Below are 23,726 nucleotides of genomic sequence, written 5' to 3'. Positions count from 1 at the left end.
CTGGCTCTGGGGGGAGTTAGCCCCCATGCTGTAAGGGTATTCCAGTTACCCTACAGAGAGCACCAACAGCCATGTGAGCAGGCCTGGAAAGGGACCCTCCGACTCCAGTCAAGCCTTCAGACGACTGCAACCTCAAGAAACACCCTAAGCCAGATCCACCCAGCTGTGCTCTTCATAAAAACATCATTTAGTTGCTAAGTTGTAGCCTACTCTTTTGTGACCGTATGGATCGTAGCCACCAGGCTCCTCTGTCCATAGGATTTCCCAGGAAAAATACTGGAGTGGGGTACCATTTCCTTCTCCAAAAACTGAGATGACGTGTTTCTTCTCTTAATCCAGTTAAGTTTTTAGACAACTTTTTATGTAAGAGATAAGACAGTATTGTTTCCTGAAACTTGTTTGGGGTGTGTGTGAACACACTGGATCACAATTTAAAGTGCATGTTGTACACCACTGCCAGAATGGTCCTCTAACACAATGATTTCCCAAGTGAGTCAGACTCCCTGCTCCCCTCAAGCCCACAAGGTGACACAGGGAGGCCCAAACAGGAGATGCGTACTATCTTCACACCACATTACTTGCTTTTTCATTGTGCATTCTCACAAAGGTATAGTAGCGTTTTCCAGAGGCTACATGATGGCTAATGGAATGTGTAGTCCTATGCTTTTAAATTTTCTCAGTTTTACTGTCTAATATGGTAAACAGTAATGGATACAGCCCACATAAAAAAAGCTATTTAGAGTCTGCATAATTTATAAGAGTGCAAACAGATGCTGGAACAAAAAAAAAAAAAAAAAGTAGGAACCACTGCTCTAAAATTTAAATATGACATAATCACACACACCTACATACTTCCTGTGATGGCATCCCAAAATAAGAATCTAAACTCCTTGGCACTGCAGACAAAACATTTCACGATCTGGGCCCTGCCTGCCTCTCTAAAGATGGGTCACTTCTTAACCACACTCCTTTTCTGTGTGACAGCCATTCTCAGATAACCTGCGATTTCCTGAAATACCATCCTCTCTTTTGTTTCCAGGAGCTGGTTCTTCCCCATCAACTAGCTTCTTACAACTCATTCTTCCAAACTAAGCTTAGTAATCACAACCCTATACAAACCCTTAAACCCCTGTCTAATTTAGGCGCCCCTCTTAAAGTACCAAGGGCTTTTAAAACAATACATTTACTATGTTTTAGTTAATTAACTACTTTCCTTACAGGCAAAGGAGTGTCTTATCTCCAAAACCCACTGCCATGCCTAAAACAAGTAAGCAAAAGCGTCTGCTAACTCCACAGGTTAACCTAAATTCTAATAAAATTCATTAACATAGTTCTTATACATTCAAGAGGTAGTGGTAATCTTGAAGTGAGTTTATGGAAACGGCAAATAAAAGCAATTAAGACAACTGTAAAGAAAACTTGTCATTTCCTTCATATTAACAAATTTCATTTTTAATTTTAACCAAATTCCATAAACTGACAACCTTCTCTATGTGCACTGTGATGTATTTTTGTCCTCTCATATTATGCCCTGAAAATTACAAACATCAAGCTCTGAAAGAATTAACTTAATTTTTAAAACAATGAAGTCACTTTTTATTTATTTATTTGGGGGCTATGCTGGGTCTTCGTATCTTATGAGATCTCTCAATCAAGCAAATGGCAACTAAAGCTTAAATCAGAATAAAAAATGTGGTATCCTGCTTCTGTAATTATAAAATTTTTACAAATTTTATTGCTTTTAATAATTCATTTCTATTCTAAAAACCCTTCTACACCTGGGGGGCAGGATTTGAGTTTTTCTCCCTTAGCTCTTTCGTACAGTTCCTTCTAAAAAACATCCATCTTAACTGCTAAGAAGAAAAGTGCTTTTTCTCTCCCTTAACCAGAATATATAGATGGCCATAAAGAAGCAGTGATAGTGAGAATAATCCACTCTGATACCCCAAAAGGAATAAGGGGAATAAATGCTGCTGAGACAAAGCAGAACATGGAAGGTACAAGAGGCCGATTCCTTGTTATCTAAGGCTTTCCTTAACATTTTAAATCCTACTTCTCATAGCCACTACTATATTTCTGTGAGTTCTTAAAACAGTAGCAACAAAACGGAGTTTAGACCTGGCCACTACTATATATTCATACCACGAAGCTTGTCATCTAGGTCAGGAAAACCATAAAGAGAAGAATACTGGAAAATTCCAGGATCGTTGCTCCCTACAAGAAAAGCATTGGTTCAAAAATCTATATACATGCTGAGAAAGAACACCCACCCCCCAAGCCCAGCTCCAGCCCACATACAAATACATACCCACTGAGAATCCTGGAGTCCACCCAGGGGCCTAAGAGTGAAACAGTAGCACACACGACAGTCGTGTGCTAGCCTTCCATGCTCACTCTTCCTGCAAACAGTGTGGGCATCACAGCCGCCCTCACCCTCTCCTTGCAGATTAAAGGATGGTAACAGCGCTCCACATTCTGAGTCCCCAGAGGAGCACCAAGTACTCATAAATCAAAGGAGGGCAGAAAACCCTCCAACACAACACAGTAACCTACTTCCAGTTAATGACAGCTGGAGAGGCTGACACACATGTGCTAGCAAGCATTTATAAGGGGAACTAGAAAACACCCGCCCGTTGGCTAAAGCTTTACATATGGAATCTGACCCAAATCTCAAAATTACTAGTCCAGCCTGCTGTGATGAGTTACACTATTACTAAGTGGCATCAACTATCAGAAAATGAGTAGAGTATTTTAAAAGGCTGTATTTCAACATTTTTAAAAATGATATATAGTTAGTTGATTTACAGTATTATTAGTTTCACATGTATAGCACAGTGATTCAGTTACACACACACACACACACACATATACTCTTTTTCAGATTCTTTTCCCTTCCAGGTTATTACAAAATATTGAGTTCCTGGGCTATACAGTTGGTCCTTGTTATCTATTCTATATATAGTAGTGTGTATGTTAATCCCAAACTAATTTATTCCTCCTCCGCAACTTTTAAGATTCTGTTCATTTTGTTCAAGGGTTAAAAATGTCACTGGGGACAAGAAATGTGCTGCTATATTAAGCCCTCTATTAAAAGACTAACAACAGACCAAAATTTTAAAATCCAATTCAAGTACAATTTGGTGGAATCTATCGAATTTTAAATGTGCATACTCTCTGACCCAGAAGTCTTGCTTTTAAAGTTATTCTCTGCAAAACATATTTCACAAGTTTAAGGATATAAGTGCAATGATGTTCAATTGCTGTATTATTTTGTACCAGCAAAAAGAATTAAATTTCCACCACCAAGAGACTAGTTAGATAAATTATCCTATCGCCACACTATAAAATACTGCTGTTGGAAAAAAAAAAATATATATATATAAGTAAAACTCTATATTTGACAATTTCTATAAAGACATCTATGATGTACTGTGAAGTGGGGGGTAGGGAGCATGTTACAGAAGAATTGTACAATACGATCCCAACAGCAGACAAAAGGAGACATGTATGTTCGCACGTACACAGCAATGATTTGGATGGCAAGGAGCTATTTCTCAAAGGTCAAACAGAGCCACTCTTTCCCTGTACACATGCCTCTTTTTCTTTTCCAATTGTTTTAACTGAGAGTATGTATTACTTTTACTCACAGTCTCACCACAACTAAGGGCTTCAATATGGCCCTCAACCATTCAACACTATAATATGGTAATTAATGGGCTGGGCCCTAAGCTGACAAGGTCTCTGTGATGAGCAAGAGGTTAAAGACAGCCCCACAAGTTAAAGAAGCACAGATGTCTCAGCTTCCACCCCTGGCATGGGGCCTAACAGCTCTGCTAACACCAGACATCAGGCTATATGATCTTGATCTGATCCTCCTGGAGACCAAAAATTACAGACCTGTGAGGCTGGGGCATGCTGCGATGACACGCCGACAGAAGAGAGGACCTTTGCTAACAGCAGCCATCACCACACCCATCACAGGTGTCACTTCGCTCTTTTTTATGGAATGGTGAGGAGGTTGAGTGACTCAGTTACGATCAACTTAATGGTAGCTTTTAAAAATTCTTATCAATCAGTTAAGCTAATTGTAATGTCTATCAAAGCTCTCACCATGACAAGTATCTTGTCAAGCAGATACTTGGAGTAAACACAATGTTATTCATCATGGTTATTCTCTACTTAAGTGAGCGACCTGAGCTACTCACTTAGTTCAAAAGAGCCAAATTCTAGGTTGTGTAGCCTTCCACAGTGACTCCAGTCCTCAATGCTATTTGCTTACTACAAATCCTACAACACTAAACTGTTTGGATGGTAGTTACCTTCCATTTTAAAGCACATCTCCTACTACATTACGGTCCGTTCAACAAATGCTACCAGACCGATCACACTGAACAAGTATACTGGAGAGACACACATGTTCATGACCATGCATCTCAATTCTGAAAACCACCAAGTTCTGTAAATAATTTCATGACAAAAATCATACCTGAACTGATATCAAAATACTAATGTGTTTGATGAAGGAACTGGAGGGTGCCCCCTGACCTTGCTTGTAAAGTTAGATAATACATAGCAGACGCAGCCGATCACCTTTCTGAAACCTAAGAAATTCTGAATTCTGGCCCAAAAGGTCTTGGATATAGACCTGTGTTATGGGATAAGGTTAAACAGTCACATCATTGTTGGTAAAAACACATTTATAACCAGGGAGAACTAAGCACAAAGTTTTTAACTATATAATTATACATTAAACCAGGTGGTGAGCACACAGGTATTTATTAGACAACTCAATCTTTTTTGCATGTCTGAAAAGAAACACTTTATAAACTTAAAAGTTTAGGTGAAAAACTGTAAGAACCCAATGTTTTATTTTCTTCCTTAAAATAATTAAAGCATTTGTATTCTAAGTGTGTGCTTTCATCCTCAAAAAAATAAAAGCATTTGGGAAGCAGTAAGTTTGAAAATGGTTAACCGTCTTAAAAACATTTATCTTTTGATCCAGTAATTCCAAAACCAGGAAACCCTATCTACTTAAATGATCCAAAATATAGAAAAAAACACTACATTATGATATACCAGCTTTATTAGTACTTGTTCAATTGGGAAATGTTTAAGTGAAATCTTTATGATTACATTCCATCTACAAAATACATTCATAACCAATGTCTGATATGAAAAATGTTTATAATACAGTAAATGAAAGTGGACCTACATTTTCACATATACTCTCCATTTTGCAAATAGAGTTTATCCATGAACGCAACAGGTTTTAACCTCACACGTCAAATTATACGTGGATGTTTTTTCCAACGGTAAATCCTACAGTATTACACAACACACAGATGGCTGAATCTGTGGACTCAGAGCAACCCCTGTTACAGAGGACCAGCTCTAAGTTACACATAGATTTTCGACTGTAGGGAGGGTCAGATCCCCTCATATCCACCCCTGTTGGTTCAAGGGTCAACTGTATACAGATAAGCTCATCACAAAGAATGGTAGGAAATCTGTTAGCTTTCTTCCTAACAGTTGTCAAATTTTTCCAAATGGGCATATAGGGCTTTTTTAAAAGGAAAAAATGTTCAAAATATTTAAACAGAAACGAAAGGGAAAGGCCACTGTCATTTAGGGTGAGCATTTCTTCCTTTGGGACCTGGGCTCAAAAACCCATCCCGTACAGCACTTCCACCTGCCACCACAAAATGCGGTTGGCACGTATCAGCAAACCTATCTGCTGGTCCGAAATGCATCATTAAAATTTTTCATTATTTACAACAACACAGACACAAGATGCCTAACATCAGATGTAAGGGAATACACAGCACATGATATGAAAAAGACAGCAAGATTTTCCAGCACACACTAGGTCTGCAGCACACAGGGGTATTGTAAAAATGTCATCTTATCCAACACACTTGAGATGCAGTGCAGTGCCAGATATAATGGGCAAGCTGGGAGCTGAGGGACAGACCTGGAGAAATAATCTGCAGACCCGCTAAAAAAATCACTGTTCCTTCCTCTTTGACCTAGTGGAGTCCATTTTTCTCCTCTTGGTTACCATGCTTCTCTGAATACCATGAATTACATGGGGATTTTTTCATCATAATTTTTTACATGTTTATACCCAAATGTAGAATTAGAGACTCTATAGATTTAGCCCAGAATACAATTAAATCATAATTTTTTAAATATCCAAAGAGATTCAAGCAGAATACAGTGGCTCCTGGAATAACTAAGAAAAAGAATGAGACCATGATTCATTTCAAAGTTCCAGAATTAAAATAGATTCTCTATTACAAACTCTACTTAAGTGAAACTTTACAAAAGAAATATCATGTTAAATCGCACATTAGGAAAAAAAAAACCTTTCACAGCATCATACAAAGCGTTAAACATAAGAGTGTAGACCATAATGAGCATTCATCCATGTGAATAATATTTCCTTTAGTTTAAGATATACTTTTCTTCAGAATTTAAAGCTTCAGAAATTGGGATTCAGCTCATAACAATGTGCATAATTAAAATACATTTTTTTCCCCTAAAAAAAGGATAAAGTTTCAAACTGATAAAGAATAAAGTATTAAACAGAGCAGCCTGACGGGCGACAGTCCACGGGGGTCACAGAGTCAGACACGACGGAGCACATGATCACACTCCACAAGAAACGTCGACTAAGAAGTGAGGAGACGCAGCACTATACGTGGTTAACACCTGCCATGAAGATTCCCTTAACACTCCCAGGAAACCTTGTAGGCAGAGACTGTATCATCCCATTTCTAGACGAGGAAACTAGGGCTCAGAAAGGCTTAGTGAGTTGCTCAAGATGACACACCGGACTGAACCACTGCAATAAGCGGCACACTCATCGACTACCTTACTCTCACACACAAGACTCACAGATTTTTTTTTTTTTAAGGGAGTACCAAGAACCAGGGCTTCCCTGGCAGCTCAGATGGTAAAGAGTCTGCCTGCAATGCAGGAGCCCTGGGTTCGATCCCTGGTTCGGGAAGATCCCCTAGAGAAGGAAATGGCAACCCACTCCAGGATTCTTACCTGGAAAATCCCATGGATGGAGAAGCCTGGCAGGCTACAGTCCATGTAGTTGCAGAGTTGGACACAACTGAGCAACTAACACAGAGAACTTAATATTGGTTTGTCCAGAATCAAGCTTGCTTTTTTCATTTCCACGTTCCTCACAGTCCCTACCATCCACCTGTCTCCCCTGCACCTCTCTTCTGAGCTCCAGACCTGAATTTCCAACTGTCAAGTGAATGTCACTGGTCGTTTCAGAGTTGCACTGTCCAATACAGCGGCCACTAGCCACTCATGGCTGTTTACTTGAAAAGAGTTAGTGAGAGTGAGGAACTGCATTTGCTATTTCATTGTTAATTAAAAGTTAAATTTAAAAACCTGATAATTACTGGAAAACTTTTAAGCATGTTTGGAATGAGCTGGGCATGTGAATCTACTTTTCCAATTGTAGATGTTATGAACTCTAAGTACAGATCAAGTATTTCTGATAAATCACAGCATCTGAATTAATTTATGCTGTAAAAGTATGCAATTGATTTTAAATACTGAGTATGAAGAAATAATGTAAAATTGCCCATTTTAAATATGACATGTTTCATATTTCAACGTGTTGAAAATGGCATTTTGGATGAACTGGGTTAAATAAAATACATTATAAGATTATGAACTCTAACCATTATTTTTTAACTCTGTAATGTGACTACTCAAATTTTAATCACGTAAGTGGCTCACACAATTGTCTACTGGACAGCAGTCTTTCCAGAGGTTCCTGCTGCACCACCGCAGTCCTCAACAGCCCACTGAATGGCATCACCATCCCTCTGGCCCAGCACTGTCCAATAGCACTTTATCTGATCATGAAAGTGTTGTGTATCTGGCAATGACTGGATGGTGATGGTGGTGGTAATTGTGTCTGACTCACAGAATCCCTTAGATTACTCTGGAGCCAGAGCTCTTCGGAGACTGGAAAACACCACTTATTATTTTGACTTTCCTCTGGGGGAAGAGCTAGTTGCTACCAAAATTTGCCGACCAGAATTATGCAGCAGACCTTTCTGTGACAATGAGAATATTCTCTATCTGTACTGTCTGATACAGATATCATGACTCCCGTTTGGCTACTGGCCACATGAGATACAGCTAGTGTGACTGAAGAACTAAACTTCAAATCTTAATTCTTTTAAATCAGTTTAAGTGTAAATACCCATATATAATGACTACTGTGTTAAGACAGCACTGCTGCTAACCTATCTGCTCCATCCAAAAGTCTGGGCGTCACCTGTCTCCTCCCTCCCCACCAACTGCCCTTTCTCCCACAAAAGTACATGTACGTACACGTACATACACACACACACACTCAGCCGGTCCTGTGTTCTTTAAAGCTTTCAATTCCAGATGTTTCTCTATCCTCACTGTCACTACTTTCTGTTTCAGACTTTAGCAAGATTAAGGCCCAGCCTCTTAATCGGCCTCTTCACTTAGCTTCCTCCCACCCACTCTTTGTAAAATGTAAATAAAGTGTGTTATTTCCTTTATTCAAAAGTCCCCAAAGTCCTGCCATTGCCCCCAAGGTCAAACTCTAGACTCTAACATGACTGACAAAGCCCATCGTAGAGGTGACTCACTTGGCTGAACAGCAGAAAACACCGCAACACTGTAAAGCAACTATACTCCAATGTTTTAAAAAAAAAATAGATAACCAAAAATAAAAAGACTATCCTTTCCTCCACTGAATTACCCGCCCACCTCTAGTGAAAATTAATTAACTACAAATAGGTGTCTACACTTGGACTCTCTACTCATTTCCATTGATGTCGACATCAGTCCCTATGTTGATACCATTCCTGATAGTCACGGACAATGACTGTCAAGACACTCTTGGGAAAAAACAAGGTGGGAACACTTTAACAGGCATGAAGACTTACTATAAAACTACAGTAATTGAGTCTGGCACTGGACCAAGACAGAGAAACGAGAGGAACAGAACAGAGCCTCGAATTATTACAATGAAGTAGAAAAAGGAAGGAACCGTCGATAAATGATGCTGAGAATATCAGGAACCATATTGGAAAAACAAAATAAACCTTGAAGCATATGGAAAAATCAAAGGTATAACAACACTTCCAAGACAATAACAAAAGAGTAACTTCAGGACCATGGGGTAGGGAAAGATTTTTTACACAGGAAAAGCACTAACCAACAGTTTCCCTGGAGGTCCCGTGCTTAAGATTTACTTCCAGTGCAGAGGGTGCAGGTTCAGTCTCTGGTTGGGGAGCTACGATCCCACATGCCTTGTGGCCAGAAAACCAAAACATAAAACAGAAATGACATTGTAACAAATTCAATAAAGAATTTAAAAATGATCCACATCAAAAAAAAATTTTTTTTTTAAAAAGCACTAACCACATAAACACTAACTGGATTACACTAAAATTAAGAATCTTGTTCCTCAAAAGACACTGTGAGGGGCTTCCCTGGCAATCCAGTAGAGGCTTCCCTGGTGGCTCAGACAGTAAAGAATCTGCCTGCAATGCAGGAGATGTGGGTTTGATCCCCAGGTCAGGAAGATCCTCTGGAGGAGGGCATGGCAACCCACTCCAGTATTCTTGCCTGGAGAATTCCATGGAACAGAGGAGCCTGACGGCTACAGTCCATATGGTCGTGAAGATTCGGACATGACTGAGTGACTAACACTTATTTACACTTACTGGCGGTCCAGTGGTTAAGAATCCACCTTCTGAGGCAGGGGATGTGGGTTCAATCCCTGGTTGGGGAACTAAGATCCCACATGCCGCGAGGTAACTAACACTACACATATTTCTGGTGGTGTCATTTAATAAATGAAGGGACCCCAGAGAAGAGCAGGAATCACACATCTTTAGTTTTGGATCTGCTGAGTATACGGGGCAGTCGAGTGGAAACACTGGACAACAACAGCTCTTTGACACACGAGAGAGGTAAAGCTGAAAAGAGCAACACGAATACTCAGCACAGCGATGAGAAATGAATAGGTGATGAGATCACCCAGAGAAATTCAAGCATTTAATGACTGTGAGAAAAGGTTCAACAAAGATGACTGGACAGAGAGCCCAGAGAACCAGAAAGGAAAACAGAAGTGTGATCTAAAGACCCTGAGAAAAGTGAGCGTTCTACCAGAGAATGACTGCACAGAAGTCTACACAGAAGTCGACTGCGTCAAAGGTGGCTGTAGCAGGCAATCCTGAAAATGGCTCTGAATGACATCTACCTTTGTTTCTTGCTATTGTGTAATCTTTGCTTGTCTGTGCTGGACCTAGGACTCCCTTCCAGTGAACAGGATACCGAGGAAGTGATACAATGTCACTTCCCAGGTTAGGTTACAAAAAGAAGGACTAGTACCTCCCTCCTCCTCCACAGACCCCTCAACCAAGGAGAGACTGGTACCCTGTTGCTAGAGTGACGTTACACAGAAACCCAAATGGCAGAGAGACTGACTTCTCCATCAAACAGCCAGCAAGGACCTCAGGCCAGCCAACAGTGACGCAACTGAGGTGGAAGCAGACCCTCCCCCAAGTGGAGCGCTGAGATGACCAGTCCTAGTCAACATCTGATTGCAGCCTCCTGAGTGACCCTGAATCAGACACAGGAAACCCAGATGCCTGACCCAAAGAAATTATGAAACAGCAAATGTTTGTTGTTTTAAGTCAAGTTTGGGGAAATTTATTGCATACCAAAGGACTATTAATATGGCTGCTAAGAGATTAAATAAATGCACAGAAAAACAGCCAGGGCATTTAAAGAAAGACATTGGTAATCCAAGCAACACAATTTCAGTGAAACTGTGGAGACAGAAGCCAGACAGAAATAGAGAAGAAAAACTGCAGGTGAAGAAATGGAAACATAAAGCAAATGCAGACAACTCTCTCAACAAAGTCTGGCTGTAAAGCAAAGAGCAAAACTCAGCTTAAAGCAAGAGACAGAGAAAGTATGAGCTGAACAATCTGTTAAGATGAGAGAGGCTTCTCTTAAAGTTTAAGTGATGATTTAAAAAAAAAAAAGAAGCCACTCGGGTGGGGAAATACACTCGCAAGGAACTTCACTCTATTACCAAAGAACTCTAAAGTTGCTCAGTACCTCTGCCTTCACGGAGAACTGGCTCTTCCAGGATGCTCTTCCCACGCAGTCCCCTCCAGTGGAGGCCGTGAAGACGCTCACATGGCACGCCCGCTACTGGGAAACAAGGCTGGTACCCTCCTTTCTTCCACAGCCACCTCCAGACCACTATTTCTGAACCCTTGTATAAAAATCCTGTGAGTGTGACGTCCATGCTACTCAGCAACACAGTCTCTTCCATCCCCACCTCTTCACCAGCAGCTAGTGATGACCTGGACATGCTCCACGCTCAGTGAGGGTAGGCAGGCCACTGGTTCTCATGGGCACTACCTCCCGTGCCACTGCTCCTGGGTCATTCCAACACTACACACACAGACGAGGTGTCCATCTAACAGCAGCTCCCCTAATCCATCATCTTCAGTGAGCAACTCTATTCTCTGGGGAGGGCCACTGATAGCCAGTTGTGACTTCACTTAATTGTACCATTATCCATTCAGTCATCAAATATTTAGTAAGCATCTATTATTTGCTCAGTAGAGAACATGTGACAGATGGTCCCTATTCCCATGAAATCTCCAACATAGTTTTTCATATTTCCCACAAAGACAACACGAAAAGATCTAGCTGAAGTCTAGACACGTTACAACTACCACGTTTCCTTCATCTGCCTAGGAGCCATGTCAATTCTGGGAAACTATTCGGATGTGACCTAGTAAACCCATGCTGTAATCCACCCCCTGGTGAGGCTCCTAAAACTACTTTTTAACTTTTAAAAATTATCGACTCTATAACACTGCCACAATTCAATATGAGATTCCGCAGCCTTTAAGCGTCTATCTGTGTTGACCAGTATAGTGGCCAACAGTCACAGTAGCTATTTAAATTAATTGTAATATAATTAACAATACAGCCTGTCAGTCACACTAGCCACATTTCAAGTGTTCAAAAGGCACATGAGGGGACTTTCCTGGTGGTTCGGTGGTTAAGACTTCGCCCTGCAATACAGAGGATACAGGTTCTATTCCTGTTGGGAAAACTAAGATCCCACATGCCTCACGGCCAAAAAACCAAAACATAAAAAACAGAAGCAATGTTGTAACAAATTCAATGAAGACTTTAAAAATGGTCCACATCAAATAATCTTTAAAAAAGAAAGGCACGTGTAACTAGTGGCTACTGTAATTGATGGTGAATCAGAGAACATTCCTATCATCACACAAAGTTCCGCTGAACAGTGCTGGACTCAAGTTTTGGGTAGTCACTTCCTTCTTCCCAGAAAAAAAAAAAAAAATTAAATGACAGGTCATTTTCCAGTCTCCTGAGCACTCTCTGAGGCTCCAGAATACCATAACGAATTCCATTTTTCAGGATCATTGTCACATTATCAAAACCACCACCCCAATGTCATCATCAGGGCAGCTGGATTTAAGAGTACTCACTATATTCCACACTTTATGAGCACTATCTCATTTATTCTTCACAATAATCACATCGGATAGGACTATTATTCTCATCCTACAGATGAAAAAATTAACTGAGTTTTTAGACAATAAAGTAACTCACCCAAAGTTCTATAGCTAAGAAGTGACAGCAATCCACAGTTAAAGCAAATTAATACTGAAATTATTTTGCTTTTTTAAGACAGCACACCTTTTCACAGAAAGGAGAAGTGACACCCACACCACTCAACATTCCAGCCAGGTCAACCTATCTTCATATCACTCACCTGCCTTATCGCATCCTTGCCTTTGGGTCCTGCACACGTGGTTTCCTCAGCATGCATCCTTTGCATCTAGCCAAATCGTGCTTATCCTTAAAAGAGATCTCATCTTAGATCTTCCTACAATCCTATTAGGGATCCATCCCATAAGCTGATGTAGAACCCTGTATGTCACCTATCGAAGCACTTAACATAGCAGACCACAAAAGCCTGTTAACTTTTCCTCTTTTCCCACTACAACGAAACTCCTTGCTGAGGTTCAATCCCTGTTCAGGGAACCAGATCCCATCTGCCACAACTAAAAGACTCGCAACCAAGTAAATAGATCCTTTAAAAAATTGCTTTTAAAAAGAGAATATTAACAGTAAACACTAAATGGCTTCACTGCCATTTAACTGGAAATAAAGTAATTCACAAACATTTTTCCCACGTACTATGCAAAACAATACTTAAAAACCAAACGTCAGGGAATGACCGCTAATGGGTTTGGGACTTCTTTTGGAGAGAATGAAAACGTTCTAAAACTGATCGTGGTGATGAATGTACCCCCCCCAAAAAACTTAAACTGTACACTTTAATGGGTGAATTAAGTCTGTGGGTAAGTTAAGACTTCAATCATAAAAACAAATATTAAGCCTGTGGAAAAAAATACCTAGAGGATAAAATACTTGTTATTTTTATGCATTAAAATAGTTTAATGTCATATTATTGCACAAAATTTCACTGGTTAGGAAAAACAAGAAACTGAAAACAGTGTCTGCCTTCAGGAACAACTGAATGGAGAAGAGACTTATTTTTTTCCCTGTGTATTTTTATAACTTCTGATTTGATACATGTGTTTAAAAATATAAGTGTATAAATGATCAATAACAATAACGTCATACCTCTCCTCGAAGTGAAGGTTGCTCAGTTGTGTCCGACTCTCTGTGACCCCATGAACTATACAGTCCATGAAACTCTCCAGGCCAGAATACTGGAGTGGGTAGCCTGGCCCTTCTCCAGGGGATCTTTCCAACCCAGGGATAGAACTCAGGTCTCCCCCATTGCAGGCAGGTTCTTTACCAGCTGAACCACAAGGGAAGCCCTCTCCTTAGTACAAGTATAAACTCCCAGGCTGTATATTTTGTTCTGAAAAGAATAAAGTATGAAATATATATTTTTAAAATATATATATGATTTTATTTTAAATATAAAACATATATTTATATGATTTACCACATATAAATCATAAAATGATTTATATATAATTTAAATATATATATTTATACATATATTTATTTTAAATCAATCCAAGGAAGTAAAAAACTGATTCTTCCATTTGCCCCCATCTCACACTAAAAAGCATTTAGTCATCTCTCTGATATTAGACATCAGGCAGAATTCTTTCCTGCCCAACAGTCTGACACATCTTTAAACAATGACACAGTTGATCATTCCCTCCTCCTTGAAAACTTCCTTTCCTTCATTTCCAGTACATCACACTCTCCTGGTTTTCCTTCTACCTCAATGGCCTCTTATTAATCTCCTTTGCTGAGTTCCTCTTCATTTCCCCAGAAGGTATCCAGAAGGTAAGTTCTATGAAGGTGAGAATGTTAGTCAGTGTTGTTCACTGCTATATCCCCAAAGGCTAAAAAATGTACCCAGAACCATACTCAAAAAATAACTGTTGAATGAATAAATGAATGAGCCAGCACCCCAAAGGCTCACATTTTGAAAAAGCAAGTCATAGAAATAAACTATATTACACATAACCTTTATGCTTAATTTACTTTATTACATTTTATGTTTGAAAATCCATAATCAATACACTGTTTGTTGATTAGCCAAAATACTTCACTCCCTCATCTTTCTCCATCAACGTTTTTGTCATAGTATGTGCAAAACACATTTAATAGCTCTTATACTGTCTCTAAAAGCATAAATGTAGCATAGAAAAAGAACAGTTGTTGCTTTAAGAATCTTCGCTTTTCGTTTCAGTATTAAAGTTGACCTAACAGACTGACATACTTATCTGACCTTAGTAATTTAAAAAAAAGTGGGGGGGAATATCCCAGTAGACTCAACAAAGATATCACAGTAATGACTAGTAAATGACACTTCTTAAAAATAAAACATACCGGTTTTCTCAGGCATAAGAAATCCTAAAGAGAAATAGATCACCCTATACTTTTCCCAAATTATATGACTGCATTTCAGTAAGGAGAACCACATCCCACTGTCAGCCATGGAAATATCATTTTAGCAAAATACACAGTTTCACCTGGTATCTTAGTTCACATCTGTCCCCATATATACTCAATTAAGTCAAAGTATAATATGAAAGCCAAAACCAGATATGTGAATTTTAATCTTTCCAAGTAGACTAATCCGGTATCAAAACCATTATTATATCAACTTATAGTTTGACTTGTCTGAATAGTTAATTAAATCTTTTGTTTATAATTACAAACTGGACCACACCTATTTTCACTTAATAGCTATTATATCATCTGTTTCCTATAAGTTTCTTCAAGCACAAGTATTTGCTGGAGGATAATAGTCTGCTCATTAAGTAGACATGTTAAAAAAGGCAACCACTGACACTCACCCTGTATATTTCTCTCTTGGGTTACAGGAAAGCACTTCTCTGGCTATGTTCCCAAATAAATTGAATAAGCCTTGGGAAAGTCACTGCTTAAATTCCATTTCATGACGGTTTCTCTTCCTCCATAAATGAATTATTGAGAGTCATGCCTACTTCCATCTATTACATAATACATGTCCATCTCAGGGCCTGTTTTCCCAGCAAGAAATAGCTTAAATGATATTAACTGACAGGTAAGGCCAGGGAGTTCTGTAATCTGATGGGGAGCAGGAATCCAGAAAAAGAGATTCTGATTTAATGTGCTAAGTTGTGAAACACTGCTGTGAAGAACCTTTACTCTTAGTAGCATCTCCCTATGCAGCTACAGACACATGCTCCCAAAAACATTTCAAGAGCACCTGACTTTAAGAATGTTTCTCAAAAATGTAGGGACCTACCAAAAAATTTTATTCCACTTTAAATGTCTAATAAAGACATGCAACTGAGAAACTTCAGAAATCTCCAATAATTCTCAAACACAAAACAGCTAACTGTCAAGATCTACTAAAAACTGAGCTGCAAAAGACAGTCGTGCTTTAAAACATTTAAGTATGTTTCATTTAATTAGAGCCAACAGGAATGTGCAAATTGTTCATTTTATCCATCCAAAGCAGTCAACCACAACCACCTGCAGCTACTCCTCAAAAACGTGACTTCCAAAGGAACCACCTGATCCTCGGGCCTTCTCTTAAGGGGCCAGGATAAAACTTGAAGATGAGGTATACAGATCGTATAGGCACCAAAATAAATAAATAAAAGACTGGAAGATAACGCCTTTTAGAAATAAAGTGTAAGGGGACCTATTACCTAATGTTGCTGCCAGAATGAAGTTGTCTAACCCAAGATCTCGGCTCCCCTTCAAGGGTGTAAAACTCCAAACCCGTCCACGCTCCACAATTTCCCCACCCTGAGCCAAAAGCTGAGGGAGTCGCTTCCCTCCTCGACCCCCACCCCGCCAAAAGAGGGGGGGAAAAAAAAAGCCCTAAGTAGAAACGTGAGACCTAGTGCAATAGCTTCTCCAACTGCTTCAAAGGCAACATCCACAGCTCATCTCCCTTCTGGAAGCCAACCCTCCATCTCCCATCTTACTACTTCACAGAAGAGACCAGAATTCTCATCTCAACGTTGCATATCGGTACCCAAACCCCAGACCAACCCGACCGCACCCCAGCCTCCCGGGGCTCCCCGAGGCGTGTACATCCCCACCTCGCCCGCAACATCACGCCTCTGAAGCCGGCCGCCCGCAGCCCCCACTGGTCCCCGCCGTCGCCGCCCCCCAAGCCGGTCCAGGGACACCCGCCGGTGGGCTGGGTGGGGCCGCCCTCCCGGACGTCCCATCCCCCCGGCAGGGCGCGGAGGGGGAGGGGTCCCCGCGCCTCACCTACGGCTCCGCCCTCCCCGGGGGCGCGCTGCCCGGACCCAGCCAGGGCCGTGGGGAGGAGCGGGCGCAGGAGAGCCGAGGGCCCTGGCGCCAGCGACGGGCGGGAAGCTCCAGGCGCCGCCCGATCCCGAGCTGCCGCCACCGCGGCCGTCTCACCCTCCTCTGGGCTGCCGATGCCGCTGCCAGCCCGGGCGCCGCCGCCGCCACTACCACCGCCGCCACAGCTCGGCCCGGGCGCCCGACGTCACCGCGCCCCGCCCCCTGCGCGAGTCCTCAGCCCCGCCCCGGGCCTACGTCAGCGCAAGCCCCGCCCCTGCCCGGCCGCGCCCGCTCGCCGTCCCGCAGCCTCCTGGGAGGGCTACTCGGCCGCGCGCGGACCTCGGGCGCCTTCCAAGGGGCCGGTGGGCTGGGGGATGGCGGGCGCGGGTGCACACGCGCACACACTCCCCGCGCGGGGCGCTCGGCCTCTGTCTCCTTCCGCTTGCCGTAGGAGGCGGTGCGGCGCTGATAGTGGGCAACCACTACCGCCTCGGTGGACCGGTGCCGCGCAGCCGGTGCCCAGGTCTCCGGGGGCAGGTGAGTTTCCCGCCCCGAGGCCCTCGGACTGTCCGCACCGCCCGGAGACCCCGCCGGCGGCCTGTCCGCGGTTAACGTCGGCGGCCTTCCCTGTCCTCGCGGGTGGCAGGCGGCCCCGCGTCGGGCGCCCCAGTTTGTGGTGCCGAAGCGCTGGCAGGTTTCCTAGTCTGAGGCGCGCGCCGTTACTGTGAGGCTGTAGGTAAGCTGTCGCCGCCCCACGAGTGATGATGTGGGTTGTTTGCAGCCTCTGCCAGCGAGAGTTTTATCAGTAAACACCCTGAGAGCAGTTGAGTCACAGCAGCGTGAGTTCCCTCGTGGTCCCACCGCCACCTTCGCGCCCCTCCTCAGGGTCCTCGCTCGTCACCGCGTCCCCCTCCGCCCAGCGTCGCCGCCCTCGGGTTCCCCCGGTCTCGGTCCTGCCACACCGTCGCCCCCTTCTGTACGATCAGTACTGCTGCCGGGGGACGGCGCGGTCCTGCCAAACGAAGCGTCCTAAAGTATTTGATTTTCTCAGACTCTTTACTCAGGAAAAGCCTACCCCCTGTGACTCACGGTCTTCACCTGACTGCCGATCCGCTCGTCCTGTAAGCTCCCCAGCGATGTGAGGAGGTGGAAGGAAAGCAAAGTGGACTTCATGCTATCTACCTGGTTTCCCCTCGCCCATCCTCTACTTGTGTGACCTTGGAAAGATCCCAGTACTTCTGGGTCCTGCTTTTCTTAAATGTAAAGTGAGGTGTGGACGAGATGTCTCAGGTTTATCGTCAAACCCAGAAATGGGTAGGTTTGAAGAGTGGAAGGTGCTAAGTTAAGCATTGTTCTGCCTACACAGGAATACTGTCCACATCACAGGCTTAGAAAATTTTTTGGTTTCTCTTTTTGTCATTCCACTGTTCTTGTTTTTTATTTCCTACTCTGCCCTACATATCTTTTTTTTTTTTCTTTAATCTACATTTAAGTTTTTTTTTTTTTATTCTTTTGGCCACCTCACACAGCATTCGGAATCTTAGTTCCCTGACCAGGGATGGAACCCATTCCCCCTGCACTGGAAACGTGGAGTCTTAACCACCTCAGACCACCAGCAAAGTCCCAGGGTTTTGTTTTGTTTTTTTTTAATTAAAGCTGGCTGAGTACATTCTTTAATTGCCTCCTCTTCCTAAAACCCTGTTAAAATGCTCATAAAGAAATGAAAAATGATACAAACCAGTACAGAACAGAAAGTGGGAAGGGAGCCACCAAATTTTTGTTGTTGTTAATTTTACACGGAGAAAGTGAGTGTGGTCTGACTGAACAAAATGGAAGAAACCATAGTTTGGAATAGGTGTAGGGAATGAGTACTGCAGTTGAGGAAGGAGGCCTAGCAGCCAGAAGTGATTTAAAGAAACTGAAATTTGGAGTCATCAGCACAACAGACCAAGAGTGAGAAGCAGGGATGAAAACAAGGAAACTAAATAAAGGTTTCTATGTAGAACAGCAGTACCCCAGCCCTCCCCACCCCATACCTCAGATACAATAGCTAGGCATTTATCCCAGGCTAAAAGTCAAGTTCTTATAATCTCTGGGGAGCATTTAATGACTAAGAGTAAAGCATTCTTTATTCTGGCACAATAGCCAGCTTCCTACCCACTCACCCTAGAGTGAAGTTGGCAAGACCCTCCCAAGTTCTAAAGATTCGTCATCAGCGTCCAACTATTTCATCTTAGATATGAACAGATAACCAAGGGCTGTTAGGTATTTAAGGGAAGTCTCCAACTTGGGGCTGACAGAGGAGAAAATGTGACCATAGAGGAAAAAGATACTTCAGAGAACTTAAAAAAATAGAGTATGCTCCCAACTTACTACAGCTATGAAAAAAGGATAATATATAAGTTAACACTCTAGGAACAAAAAGTAAATCTTAAATTAGAAATTGCCAAAATTGTAAATTCAAAGTTATGACCAACCTAGATAGCATATTCAAAAGCAGAGACATTACTTTGCCGACTAAGGTCCGTCTAGTCAAGGCTATGGTTTTTCCTGTGGTCATGTATGGGTGTGAGAGTTGGACTGTGAAGAAGGCTGAGCGCCAAAGAATTGATGCTTTTGAACTGTGGTGTTGGAGAAGACTCTTGAGAGTCCCTTGGACTGCAAGGAGATCCATCTAGTCCAATCTGAAGGAGATCAGCCCTGGGTGTTTGGAAGGAATGATGGTAAAGCTGAAACGCCAGTACTTTGGCCACCTCATGCGAAGAGTTGACTTATTGGAAAAGACTCTGATGCTGGGAGGGATTGAGGGCGGGAGGAGAAGGGGACGACAGGATGAGATGGCTGGATGGCATCACTGACTCAATGGACATGAGTTTGACTCAACTCGGGAGTTGGTGATGGACAGGGAGGCCTGGCGTGCTGCGATTCATGGGGTCGCAAAGAGTCAGACACGACTGAGCAACTGAACTGAAAGTCCATGAAGTTTTAAGGAAAATAGAAGAAATATGCAAAGAGATGGAAATTGTAAGAGAAAATATAAGTCAATCCAACAGGACTAATATTACAAGAGAAAGAGAAAACAGTAAGTAAAAGATGGAAAATTATCCCAGAAATAATGGAAGGAACTTTCCCAGAGCTAAAAACCGTCCACTGGTGGAGAGCAAAAACAGAAAACAACCTTGTGAAATGTTAAAACTCTGAAGATACAAGTAGGTCCTGAATTTCCCAGGAAAAAAGTGACCCATAAAAGAGACTGTGATTAGAATTCTTACCAGCAATAGTAGATATGAGAAGATAACAAAGACCTTCAAGTTTCTGAGGGAAATATTTCTTGAGCTTGAAATTCTAGGAATTTTTCTAAAAAAAAAAAAAACAACAACAGCAGCTATTCCTAGCTGAGCTATCATTAAAAGATCAGAATGAGAACATTTTCAGATATGCAGAGATTGAAAACGCCAAGCGCCCACATAGGCTTTTTTTTCAGTTACTTAACCATGAGGTAGAAATGAGGTATCTGACACTACTGACCAGGAATCAGTGGATCTAACTCAGAAATAAAGGGATGTCCCAAGAGCTAGGCTAGGGCTTCCCTGGTGGTCCAGTGGTTGAGAATCTGCCTTCCAACACAGGGGGCGTGAGTTCGATATCTAGTCAGGAGAACTATGATCCAGCAAGCCACAGGGCAGCTGAGCCCTTGTGCCATAACTACTGAGCCTGCGCCTTCTAGAGCTGGTGCTCTGCAACAAGGGAAGCCCCCTTGTGCTGCAATGAAGACCCAGCACAGCCAAAAATTAATAAATAGCTAGGCTAGATTGGGGTGGAAGGATAGGCATTCTGGGAGAGAAATCTGAAAAATAATTGAACTGAATAATTACTCGATAGAAAGCTTAGTGCTGGTTTCTAATCTTGCTGTAGTTAAAGCATAGTTTATAAATTATACTGATGTTGACAATGTAAAGGTAAAAATATGACTGGCAGTTGGAGATGTGAAACAGAGAGAGGAAAGGTAGAGGTAAAGCACTCCAGAGATGATGTCTGTCGTTGGCAGAATCAGAAACAGTTGCTAAAATGTACTGTAAGAAGTAGGAAAAGTGGCCAGTGGAGGAGCGAGGCGTTATTAGGCTTATTGAGAGGATAAGAAGACACAAAGTGTAGGGTTTATAATTAAGCTAAATTGTGACCAAGAAATAGAAGACTTAATATTGTTACAATAAGCAATACTCCTTTATTTGTTCTACAGAGTCTATGCAATCCTATCAAAAATCCCAGTTGCCTTTTTTTCCCCCAGAAATTGACAAGCAGATGCTAAAATTCACACGGCAGTGCAAGGGACTCAGAATAGCCAAAAGAATCATGAAGAAAAAAGTTGAAACGTTCATTCTTCCTGATTTCAAAGCTGACTACAAAGCTATAATAATCAAGGTAATATGTGGTACTGGAATAATAATAGAAGTATATATTGTGGAAAAGAATTGAGAGTTCAAAAATAACCTACACATTTGTGGGCATTTGATTCACTGGGGAACTAATAGTCTTCTCAACAAAGGGTGCTGGGACAATTGTATAACTACATGCAAAAAAAATGAAATTGGATCTCTGCCTCACAAACACAAAAACTGATTCACAATGGATCACAGGCCTAAATATAAATGCTGAAACTACAGTAATTTTAGATAAAAGCAGGTGTAAATCTTGATGACCTTGGATTAGGTAATAGTTTCTTAGCTATGAAACTAAAACTGTGACAAAATTTTTAAGCTGGATTCCATCAAAATGGAATATACAAAACTTTTGTATGTTCAGCTTTAAAAAGGAAGGATATTCTGACACAGGCTACAATATGGTGAACTTTGGAGACATTATGCCAAATGAAATAACCCAATCACAAAAGGACTGTACATGGTACAGTTTCACTTATATGAGGTACCGGGAATAGTAAAAGTCATAGAGACAGAAAGCATCAGTGGTTGCCATAGGCGGGAAAGGCAGATGGCCATTTGCAAACCAGCCAAACCTGCCAATGTCTTGATCTTGGATATCCAGCCTCCAGAAATATGTAAAGTACATTACTGTTATTTAAGCCGCCCAGTCTGTGATGTTACATCAGCCGTACCTGACTAATAACATATTTTGGTACTGAGAAGTGGGGTGCCACTGTAACAAATACCTTAAAAATGTGGAAGGGGCTTTGCTAGTGGGTAACGAATAGAGGCTTCCCAGGTGGCACTAGTGATAACCCTCCTGCCATCACAGGAGACACAAAAGACTCAGGCTTGATCCCTGGGTAGGAAAGATCCCCTGGAGGAGGCCATGGCAAACCCACTCCGGTATTCTTGCCTTGAGAATCCCAAAGAGTTGGACATGACTGAAGCAACTTAGCACGACACAGCCCACAGTGAGTAGAAGCCGAAAGGTTTTTGAGGTGTGTTTTGGGAAAAGCCTAGGTTACCTTGAAGAGACACTCTTGGTAGAATTAATGCAAGTTGAAAGGTGACTGTGATGAGATCTCAGGAATGAGGAGCATGCTATTGGAAACTGGAGGAAAGGTGACCCTATTTATAAAGTGGCAGAGAAAGTCAAACTGTTTCCTAGTGTTCTGTGGAAGGTAGAAATTAAAAGTAATAAATTTTGATATTTAGCTGCAGAGATTTCTGAGCAGTGTTTGTGGTACAGCCAAATTTCTTCTTACTCCTTAAGAGTATACAGGAGGTGAGAGAGAAATTGAAGGAGTTGTTAAGCAAAAATGAACCAGAATTTGAAGATTTGGAAAATTCTTAGCTTATCTGCAATACGGTAACTTGCAAGAAAAATGTATTGGTGATCATTTTGTAATATGTTTAAATGTCAAATCACTATGTTGTACACCTGAAACTAACATGATAATGTACATCAACTATACTTCAGTTTTAAAAAAAGAAATACACATTTGGTCATTCAGACAACTAAAATATATCTCTCATATATGTATGGTCTTCATCCAAGGTTCTTGACACAGCTCCCAAAACCCTTGGAATTTCCTGAGGGACGAGAGCAACAGGAACTTCTGTTGTAGTGTTCAGTCCTTGTTCCTCAGTTCCTGAAATCACTTTCAGAGCCATAAAGGTGAAATAGTATCCTGTTATTTAAGTGTTTATGTTAATGAGGTGACTTTTGGAAAGCCCTAAGGATGGAGGTCGTTAGCAAAGGACTCAACCAGGGAGTACAGGGTTGGAACTTCAGCCCCACCCTCTTACCTCCATGGAGGGGAGAGAAACTAGAGGCTGAATCAGTTGCCAATGACCAATGATTTGATCAATCATATCTAAGTAATGAAGCCTCCACAACACTCCACAAGGACAGGGTTCAGAGAGCTGCCTGTTGGTGACTTCCTGGAGAATGGGGAGAGTGGCAAGCAGGAGGGGGCTTGTTATCTCTGCGCTGTCTCCCCATGCCTTGCCCTGTGTGTCTCTTCCATCTGGCTGTTCTTTTTATAATAAATCAGTCATCCAGTGTGTAAAAATTTTTCTCTGAGTTCTGTGAGCCACTCTGGCAAATTAATAAAACCCAAGAAGTCAGTCGTGAGAAACTCTGATTAATAACCCAGTCAGTCAGAAGTACAGGTCACAGCCTGGACTTGCAGTTGGCATCCTGAGTTGGGAGTGATTGTTGGAACCGGTAGTTTGTGGCCAGTGGGTCAAAAGCACGGGTAACAACCTGGCTTGCACCTGGCATCCTGAGATGGGGGAGAGGGGTGTACAGCAGTCTGTGAGCTACACAGCCTGATGCTGTCTCTGTGTAGATAATGTCAAAATTGAGCCGAGGTGTAGGACACCCAGCTGCTACCCAGAGACTTGCTCCTT

The 23,726-nt window shown here is 41.9% G+C and overlaps 1 protein-coding gene and 1 long non-coding RNA gene across 32 annotated transcripts in view; one reads left to right on the top strand and one right to left on the bottom strand.

Moving 5' to 3' along the window:
* ERC1 (ELKS/RAB6-interacting/CAST family member 1) overlaps positions 1-17,088 on the bottom strand; it is a 271,872-nt gene extending 254,784 nt beyond the window's left edge. For 11 of the 29 annotated variants that reach the window (XM_012175590.4, XM_012175597.4, XM_004006967.5 and 8 more), the window contains exon 1: positions 16,849-17,088. The gene's annotated coding sequence lies outside the window, so the exon portion shown is untranslated. Of the gene's footprint in view, positions 1-12,850; positions 12,937-13,728; positions 13,973-16,673; positions 16,815-16,848 lie in introns of those variants that run through there. The other 18 variants (XM_012175591.4, XM_060413518.1, XM_060413530.1 and 15 more) reach the window with 7 other exon arrangements.
* Positions 17,089-17,150: 62 nt separating this feature from the next.
* LOC132659500 (uncharacterized) lies at positions 17,151-23,386 on the top strand. 3 transcript variants are annotated; one of them, XR_009600033.1, is made up of 3 exons: positions 17,151-17,424; positions 17,669-17,726; positions 17,939-23,386. It is a non-coding gene; the product is annotated as an uncharacterized LOC132659500 (long non-coding RNA). The 3 variants fall into 3 exon arrangements; XR_009600031.1 differs by lacking the exon at positions 17,669-17,726; XR_009600032.1 differs by having other exon boundaries at positions 17,669-23,386.
* Positions 23,387-23,726: the final 340 nt, after the last annotated feature.

Source organism: Ovis aries, chromosome 3, assembly GCF_016772045.2.
Source record: "Ovis aries strain OAR_USU_Benz2616 breed Rambouillet chromosome 3, ARS-UI_Ramb_v3.0, whole genome shotgun sequence".
NCBI lineage: Eukaryota > Metazoa > Chordata > Mammalia > Artiodactyla > Bovidae > Ovis > Ovis aries.
The sequence above is the reverse complement of the archived record's forward strand: the minus strand, read 5'-3'. Positions and strand labels throughout refer to the sequence as shown.